Source organism: Leopardus geoffroyi, chromosome A1 (genome assembly GCF_018350155.1).
Source record: "Leopardus geoffroyi isolate Oge1 chromosome A1, O.geoffroyi_Oge1_pat1.0, whole genome shotgun sequence".
Classification (NCBI taxonomy): domain Eukaryota; kingdom Metazoa; phylum Chordata; class Mammalia; order Carnivora; family Felidae; genus Leopardus; species Leopardus geoffroyi.
The window spans coordinates 89,266,685-89,275,739 of record NC_059326.1 but is presented as its reverse complement, the minus strand read 5'-3'; positions in this window follow the sequence as shown (position 1 = coordinate 89,275,739).

The window sequence follows — 9,055 nt, the reverse complement described above, 5'->3', positions numbered from 1 at the left end:
ACTCAGCAATCAAAAAGAATGAAATCTTGCCATTTGCAACTACATGGATGGAACTAGAGGGTACTTTGCTAAGTGAAATTAGTCAGTTAGAGAAAGACAAAAATCATATGACTTCACTCATATGAAGACTTTAAGAGACAAAACAGATGAACATAAGGGAAGGGAAACAAAAATAATATAAAAACAGGGAGGGGGACAAAACAGAAGAGACTCATAAGTATGGAGAACAAACTGAGGGTTACAGGAGGGGCTGTGGGAGAGGGGATGGGCTAAATGGGTAAGAGGCACTAAGGAATCTACTCCTGAAACCATTGTTGCACTATATGCTAACTAATTTGGATGTAAATTTAAAAAAATAAAAGATTAAATTAAAAAAGAATAAAAAATAAAAAGTAAATAAAATCTTTTACCTTCTCAGGTAATATAATGAGCACTGAACAAACATCCCAAGAAAAAGAACATCTCTAACAACTTACACCAATCTCTCTGTTCCTATTCACTCCAGTTCTGTCCACAGCTCCCGGGTAACAATGTCATGAGTACAGATTTATGATTCCTTTCTTTTATTTGTGGTGTTATCACTTACATATGCATGTCTAAACAATATATGGTTTTGTTTTCCTGAAGCTTTATTTAAGAGGTATTTGACTGGTTCTTTATCACAACACTATGCTAAAAGATTAATTCCTTTCTATGTAACTATGGTTTATTCCTTTCAACACTGTGTAGCTCAACTTATTTACCCATTTCCTGTCAATGCTTAGTCTCTCCTTTTTTTTTTTTTTTTTTTTTTTTTTACAGTTATGAAGACTTCTGCTAGGAGCGCTTGTCCACATGTCTCCTGTACAGTTTTACAGAATGACTCTTCAGTATAGTGTTAGGAGTGGAAACTTGAGTTCTGAGACACATGAATGTTCACTTTTATAAGATTCAGCCATACCGTTTCTTCAAAGTGATGGTATAGGTTTACATTCCCAGCTGCCATGTTTTAGAGATCTCCAATCTACATACATTCTTACCAATACCCAATTCTGTCCAACTTTGTAACTTTTTCAATAGTATTAAGGTACAATGCCATCTTAGAGTGTATTTGCCTCATTACTAGTTCATCTATGGCACTTTCTCTCTCTCTCTTTTTTTGTTTTGCCCTAACATATTTCTTTTTCTAAGAAAGTTCTGTCCATGTCTTTTGCTCATTTTTCCTATATCATGGATTGTTTCACTTTTCCATAGTGAATTCTGAAAAAAAATTTAATGCCTTCTTTCCATTCATGCTTAGTTGACTACATTTGTGCAAATATCCTTTCCAGATTTGTGAAGATTTTTAAGATTTCTTTTTGTATTTGTTTTCATGTAGGGAAGCTTTTCATTCTAATGTAGTCAAAGGCATCGCATTTGTCAGTCTGCTTTATGCGGCTGTCATCTTGGTATCTTTATACAGGAATCACTTCATTTAAGAAATGTTTCCCTAAAGAACAGTTATATGTTCGTCTACAGTTTCCATTTGAGATTTAGGTGTTAAATCCATCTGGAGGGGCACCTGGGTACTCAGTCAGTTAAGCATCTGACTTCGGCTCAGGTCATGATCTCACGGTTTCTGCTATCAGCACAGGGCCTGTTGCAGATCCTCTGTCTCCCTCTCTCTCTGCCCCACCCTGACTTGTGCTCTCTCTCTTTCTCTCAGAAATGAATAAACATTTTTTTTTAAATAATAATAAAATGCTTTTTTAAATCTGTCTGGAGTTGATTATCATAAGTGATGTAAATAGAGATTCAATAACCTCTGTGTATAGAGAGAACCAGTTTTGCAACTCCATTTACTAGGTAGTGCCTTCTATACCCATTCACATCCCCTGCATTTCTTCCATGCAACAGAATTCCACACATTCCTGAATCTTATACATGGATTTGTGTTCCTTTCTGTGGGTCAGTTGTCCTATCTCTGTGCTAACATCCAAATGTCTTAGATACTATAGCATTGGAATAAATCTTATTTGATACAGCAAATCTTCCTATGTTCTCCTTCTTCTAAAGAAACTTTGGTAGTTTCCTCTTGATCTTCAATATAAATCTTAGAGTCCAAGCTCCTTCCTCCCTTTCTGTGTCCCACTCCCTGATATTTTGCCAAATTTCTTCAGAGCCCCTCCTTAAGTCATTCATGAGAAGTGACCCCATGACCTGGCAGGGTCATCTATCCCCAAAGATGACAATGTGGCAGCCAGCAACAGAGTTCCTAAAAATAAAGGAAACAGAAACACAGAGAAATGTTACAGTCTCTCCCCTTTCTGATGGGAAAAGCATCTCTCCTTTACTGGAAGCTTTGGAAACTCACTCACAGCCTTCCTCCCTGTCTCCAGTGCTCCCATAGGAGTCTTGGCTAGATGACCTCACAGGGGTCATTGGAGACCTGTGTCCCATGATCTCTGGTGTCTCTCTGCCCTCCCCCTACTCTCCGAGTCACCTGAAGTCACAAGACTTTCATGTTTGTTTTCCTGGAACTGCTTGTTTTGTAGAGAAATGATAGTTTCACTTTCATATTTTATAAATGTGGGTCTTCAACTATCAGCTAAATCTTCCTGAGGGAGGAACTCAAGTCAGAAGCTGTTATCCTTCCTGCTGTCCTTCACACTTTACCCAGGCAGGACAGGGTCTCTCCAATTCCTTTCTCACTGCAGTGAACTCAGGGGCACCCAGTGCCTGCATTTCCCATGGAGGACAAGTCTGTGGAGTGTTCCTGCGTCAGGGGCTCCTGGGAGCACTTCACTAGACTCAGTATTTTCTGTTGTGTTACTGGAAACATTCATGATCTCTGACACTAGAAATCTTTTTTCTCTCCAGAGCTGGTGAGTGAGCAAACTGCACCTGCGGTGATGGGATGCTGGCTTTGTGTTTGTGGTGCCGAGGGCCAGTGCTGGCTGGTGGAAAAGATGTGGGTTCACTGTATAAACAGTGAACCATGCCACCTCCTGGGTGGCTCAGAGAGTGTGGGAGGGCAGAGAACCTGCTCAAGCCCAAGAGAACAGGTCCCTAGTGAAGCCTGGGAGGTCACCTAGCAAGACTTCCAGATATATATCTTTCAATGTCCCAAACTCAGATCCTTCATCTGAATACAGATATGGTTGTATAATGCCTTATAGAGCTATTTGGAAGACAAAATGAGAAATGTTTATCCACATACACATGTGAAGTTTTATTTTTATAAATTTCCCACATTCCCTCCCACTTGTCTCTCTGTTCACATCTGTGAACACACTCTTACATGCTGGGTGACAAGATCCTGAGAATTCTACCAAGAGCCTTGCCTTGGTTAGCCCTATGCTAATTCTTACTGAAGAAAATAATGTTTAACAGAAGCTTACATACAACCTCAAGTTCAATATAGGTCTGAACACTAGGGCAGGAATTAGTATGGCAGAAATTTGTTCAGGTCATGGAGTTTGGGTGTCCACATCCTTCATCATCCAGGCTCTGCCTTTCTGAGGTTTTTTTTTTTTTTTTTTTGCTCACTTGTCCCTTGGACTTTTGTGATGCTCCTCTCCTCCTGGTTGGTGGCTCACTAGTTAAACATGCAATTAGTCATCCTTCAGGGAATGTTTCCAAGAGAGCAGCTTACTGAAGCACCTGAACAGCTTGGGTGGGCATACACTTCAGAAACTTGGCAAAAGGGATCCCAGGGGACGGTGGAGAGAGAACATCAAAAGTGTCTGCAATGAGTCAGTCTGTGGAGGGTAAAGAGCTCCCTTTGAGTATGTAAGTGGAAGTAAGTGAATCTCTCCACTTGCGACAACTGTAAGAAAATCCCCCCTCTCCTCAATGGAGAAGGCTCTTCTTATGCTCATAACTAACAACTGGAAGATTAACAGGAGAGGTATACAAATCTATTAATTTTTACTATACCATACCATAGGGTACCACTGGAAAAATCGAATACTCAAACAGCTAAGAGGTTTGAGAGCTCATTTACCATCTTAATAGGGGAAGGAGAGAGGAAATGTAGTCCTCTTAGTGGAGAGTAAATGGTTTTTAGGAAAATGAATGGGGCCTTTTAAGAAGAGATGGGAGGTATGATAGCTTGTGACCAAGTTTGTCTGCATGTGGTATGGACTTCTATTCTACTCTCCTGTGAAGAGTCACTCTTCCATAGTTGATGAAATTCCAGGCAGGGTGTTTATGAGAATTGAGTTCCTTTTGGAAGATCTGTCTTTACATAAACAAGGACATTCAAAGAAAGCTTCTTCCTGCAATTGCTGTTTTTCAAGCACCTTCAGCTCAAAAGAATCAACATACCACCAAAGCAGTCTATTTTTTAAATTTATTTGTTTAAATTCAAGTTAGTTAACATACGGTGCAGCATTGGTTTCAGGAGTAGAACCCAGTGATTCATCACTTATGTACAATACCCAGTGCTCATCCCAACAAGTGCCCTCCTTAATGCCTATCACCCATTTAGCCCATCCCCCCCACCCACCTCTTCTCCATCAACCCTCAGTATGTTCTTTGTATTTAAGAGTCTCTTATGATTTGCCTCCCTCTCTGCTTTTTAAAAAAAGTTTATTTATTCATTTTTGAGAAAGAGAGAGAGAATTAGGGAGAGAAAGAGAGAGACGGAACCCCAAGCAGGCTCCACACTGTCAGCACAGAGCCTGATGTAGGGCTTGAACTCACAAACCATGAGATCATGACCTGAGCTGAAAGCAAGAGTTGGATACTTAACAACTGAGCCACACAGGTGCCCTGCCTTCCTCTCTGTTTTATCTTATTTTTCCTTACCTTCCCCATGTTTATCTGTTATATTTCTTAAATTCCACATGTGAGTGAAATCATACAGTATTTGTCTTTAGCTTAGCATAATACACTCTAGTTCCATTCACATTGTTGCAACTGGCAAGATTTCTTTCTTTTTTATTCCATTGTATGTATGTGTATATATATATATATATATGTATATGTATATATATGTGTGTATATGTATATATACACTCTAGTGTATATGTATATACACTAGTGTATATGTATATATGTATATATGTACATATGTAAATATGTACATATGTATATATATATATGTGTATATGTGTATATGTATATACACTAGTGTATATGTATATATACACTCTAGTTCCATTCACATTGTTGCAACTGGCAAGATTTCTTTCTTTTTTATTCCATTGTATGTATGTGTATATATATACACATACATACAATGGAATAAAAATTGTATATGTATATATATATATATATATATATATATATATATATACACACACACATACAATTTCTTTATCCATTCTTCAGTTGATGGACATTTGGGCTCTTCCCATAATTTGGCTAATGTTGATAGCACTGCTATAAACATTGAGGTGCACGTGCTCCTTCAAATCAGTATTTTTGTATCCTTTAGAAAACCAAAGCTGTCTATTTAGGGGCAGTGTGTCCTGAACTCATTCATGCATCATTTCTAGGAGGCTATCTACAATCATTCCAGGTAGAGATGATGGTAGTTTGGACCAGGGCAATAGTGGTAAGAATAAAAGTTACTGGATTCTCAATAGACTTGGAAGATCCAGCTGCAGAATTGTGGATGTGGAACAGGAAAGAACAAAGATTGTGTGGATGGGCTCATGTGCAAATAGGGGGTAACACTGCCATTAAGTGGAAGGGGGAAAGGGGCAGGGGCTCAGATTAGGTTTGGGCACGTTCAGTTAGTCCAGATCATCCTAGACATACATAATAAAGGGAAGATGTTGCATAAACAATGGGATATTTAGGTCTGGAGTCAGGGGAGATGCCTGGGAGAAAAATTTGAGAGTTGACCGTTTACAATTGGTACTGGATGACATAAAGCAAGATAAGATAACCAAGGGAATAGATACATTAAAAAAAATAAGTCAACCAAGTAAATCTGAAGATCTAATCGGCTTTATTAGAGAATTCATGAATTGGGTTGCAACCCATCTAGCAAATAGAAAGCTCTGCTGAGTTGCAGAAAAGAAAATGTTTTTAAAGGAGAGAAGGCTTAAAAAAGAAAGGGGTTTATTAGCAAGGAATGCACTGTTTAGTCAAGATTGCCCTCCTAAGGGAGAATGGTCTCTTAGGGAACCACTGGCCAGGAATGGGGGTCTTAATTTAAATGACTCCATTATGGGCCTATGATTTTTCTTTTTAACAGATGCATGTGACATAGGACTGAGCCTGTGGACGCCTTAAATTTTAGGTCTCGTTGTAGGGAGAAGGTGTACACAAAGCAAGGCAGATTCAGCCTTACCCACTTCCTACTTTAACTTAACAAACTGGTTACTCATATGATTTCTCTTCCACCTTTGAAATGAAATGGCTTCTCATTGTTCAAGTATCTTTTTCCTTTTATGGTTTAAAGATAAGTGTAATAGACATCAGAATGGGACTCATACTTTCTTTCTCACTTTTGGCTGAGGCATGGAAACAATTGCTGCTCCATTTCAAGGCAAACCATCACATAGAAATTTCAGATGAGGTGGTCATGAACTGCTTAAATGACTGTCACAGATCTCACTTTCATAGAAGGTACAGGAGGGTTGGGGTGAGGGGATTCCTAGAAGGAATTCCTAAAGCTGTTGGAATTTCTTCAGCAATAGGAGTGTCTTTCGTATGCTAATGAGATGACTCAGGGGTGGAGACCCTTCAGGATGGGGGCTGATGGCTAGAAAGACCAACCCAAGATTAGAGGATTGGAACTTTCAGCCTCCTCCTTCCTTCCTTCCCCAACCCCTACTCCCTCCCACCCCCCTCCCACCTCCACCTCCCCCTCCCCGCCCCCACCAACCTCCAGGGAGGTGAGGGGGACCAGGGACTGAGTTCAATCACCAATGGCCAATGAGTTCATCAATCATGTCTATGATTCCATGAAAACCCCTAACTGGGTCAGTTCCTGACTTAGTAACTCAGTATTGTTTCAGGCATCTCTCTATGTTCATATGCATATATCTACTTTATTCCTTCTGACACAGTGATCAGTCAAACATATGTCCTATTATTTATTAACAATAACATTATAATTTTATTAATTGAACTATAATAAAATGTATTAATTATAAAAGACATGGTATCACTAGGGTACAGGCAAAACTACTGTAAAAGAGGGACCCAAACACAAAAACTGAGCACCAGGGCAACCTATCTCTCTCTCTCTCTTAAGACAGTGCAGAGATGAGCATACCATGCAGCTGGGTGCAAATACAGAGAACAAACTGGTGATTGCCAGAGGGGAGGTGGCAACAGGTGAAATAGGTGAAGGGGGTAAGAGGTACAAACTTCTAGTTATAAAATAAATAAGTTATGGAGAAAAGGACTGCATAGGAACTACTACATATTTACCCAAAGTATACGAAAATACAGATTCAATGGGTAACATGGACCCCAATGTTTATAGCAGAATTATCAACAATAGCCAAGCTATTGCTGAAAAGAGTCCAAATGTCCATCAACCAATGAATGGATAGGGAAGATGTAGTATATATACAATGGAATATTACTCAGCCATCAAAAAGAATTAAATATTGACATTTGCAACAACATGGATGGAACTAGAGTGTATTATGTTAAGCAAAATAAGTCAGTCAGAGAAAGACAAATACCATATGATTTCACTCTATGTGGAATTTAAAATACAAAACAGACAAACCATATGGAAAGGAAAAACAAGAGAGAGGGAAACAAACCATGAGACTTTTAACGATAGAGAAAAAACTGAGGGTTGATGAAGGGAGGGTGGATGGCGGATGGTCTAGATAGGCGATGGGTATAAAGGAGGGCACTTTGATGACCACTGGGTGCTATATGTTGGTGATGAATCACTAAACTCTAGTCCTAAAATCAATATTACACTATATGTTAACTAACTAGAATATAAACAAAAATTTGAAAAAGAAAAAAAATAATTTAAAAATTTTTTAAATAAAAACTGAGTATAGGACTTGAATAGACATTTTTCCAAAGAAGGCATTACAGATGGCCAACAGATACATGAAAAGATGCTCAACATCACTCAACATCAGAGAAATGTAAATCAAAACTACTATGAGATATCACCACACACGTGTCAGAATAGCTAAAATTAAAAGCACAAGAAATGAATCTACAGTTATTTCAAAGTAAAGTTTTATTAAAAAATTAATAATAAAATAGACGATATTTTTTAATCCCTAAAGCAAAAACATAGAAGAAAATTGTTAGCTTTGATGACATCAAAACTCAAGTTTCCCCCTTAATGACAGTCACCGTATACACGCAGAAGAGGACAGATGAGAAAAAGATATTTAAAACAACTGCCAATGGCCAGAATATATTATACAACTTGAGGAAAAATGAACAGGAAGTACTATGGAAAAATAAAGACTATGAAGAGGCAATTCACACAAGGAGAAACTTAAAAGGCCAACAGATATATGAAAGATTTCTCAAAATCAAGTGTCATGAGGAAAAATGGAAATTAAAACAAAAGTGGGGCACTCATCTATGCCTATCAAAGATGAGAAAAGTGAGGAGGCCATGTGTGAGGGGAGATGATGCAGGGAGAACCACAGTGGAATACCATGTAGGTATCTATTGTTAACAAATTTCAGATTGAGGCTATAAGAACTAACAATGCACTTTTTTGGGGGTCTTAGGAGTTGCAATTCCAGGAGACACAGATTCAAGAGGAATTGAATGCATGTTCCAATTTGGGGAAGAAATTAGGGGTTATAAAGGCCAAAACTGCAAGGTTATATAAACTGTTTTTGAAAGAATTATGATTGATGCTGACAAAGTTTAAGCTATCTAATACATAGAAATGTTCCAGGATATGGTTAAGTGGTTAAGGCCCAAGTGTGAGAGTTCAGTTTCCATCAGGGTGTGGATGTGCATAAGCTCTGTGTTTCCAATGACCTCTCAGCTCCATTTTGGGACCCCCTTGCAATTATACCTCAATTTTGTAACTCTCTGTTCCCACTGTCCTCATGGCAAAATGGACATGTACAGATTATAAGAGAAAAAGTAAAAAAGAACCTGTTCCAGAGAATAATACTAGTTGTGTAAA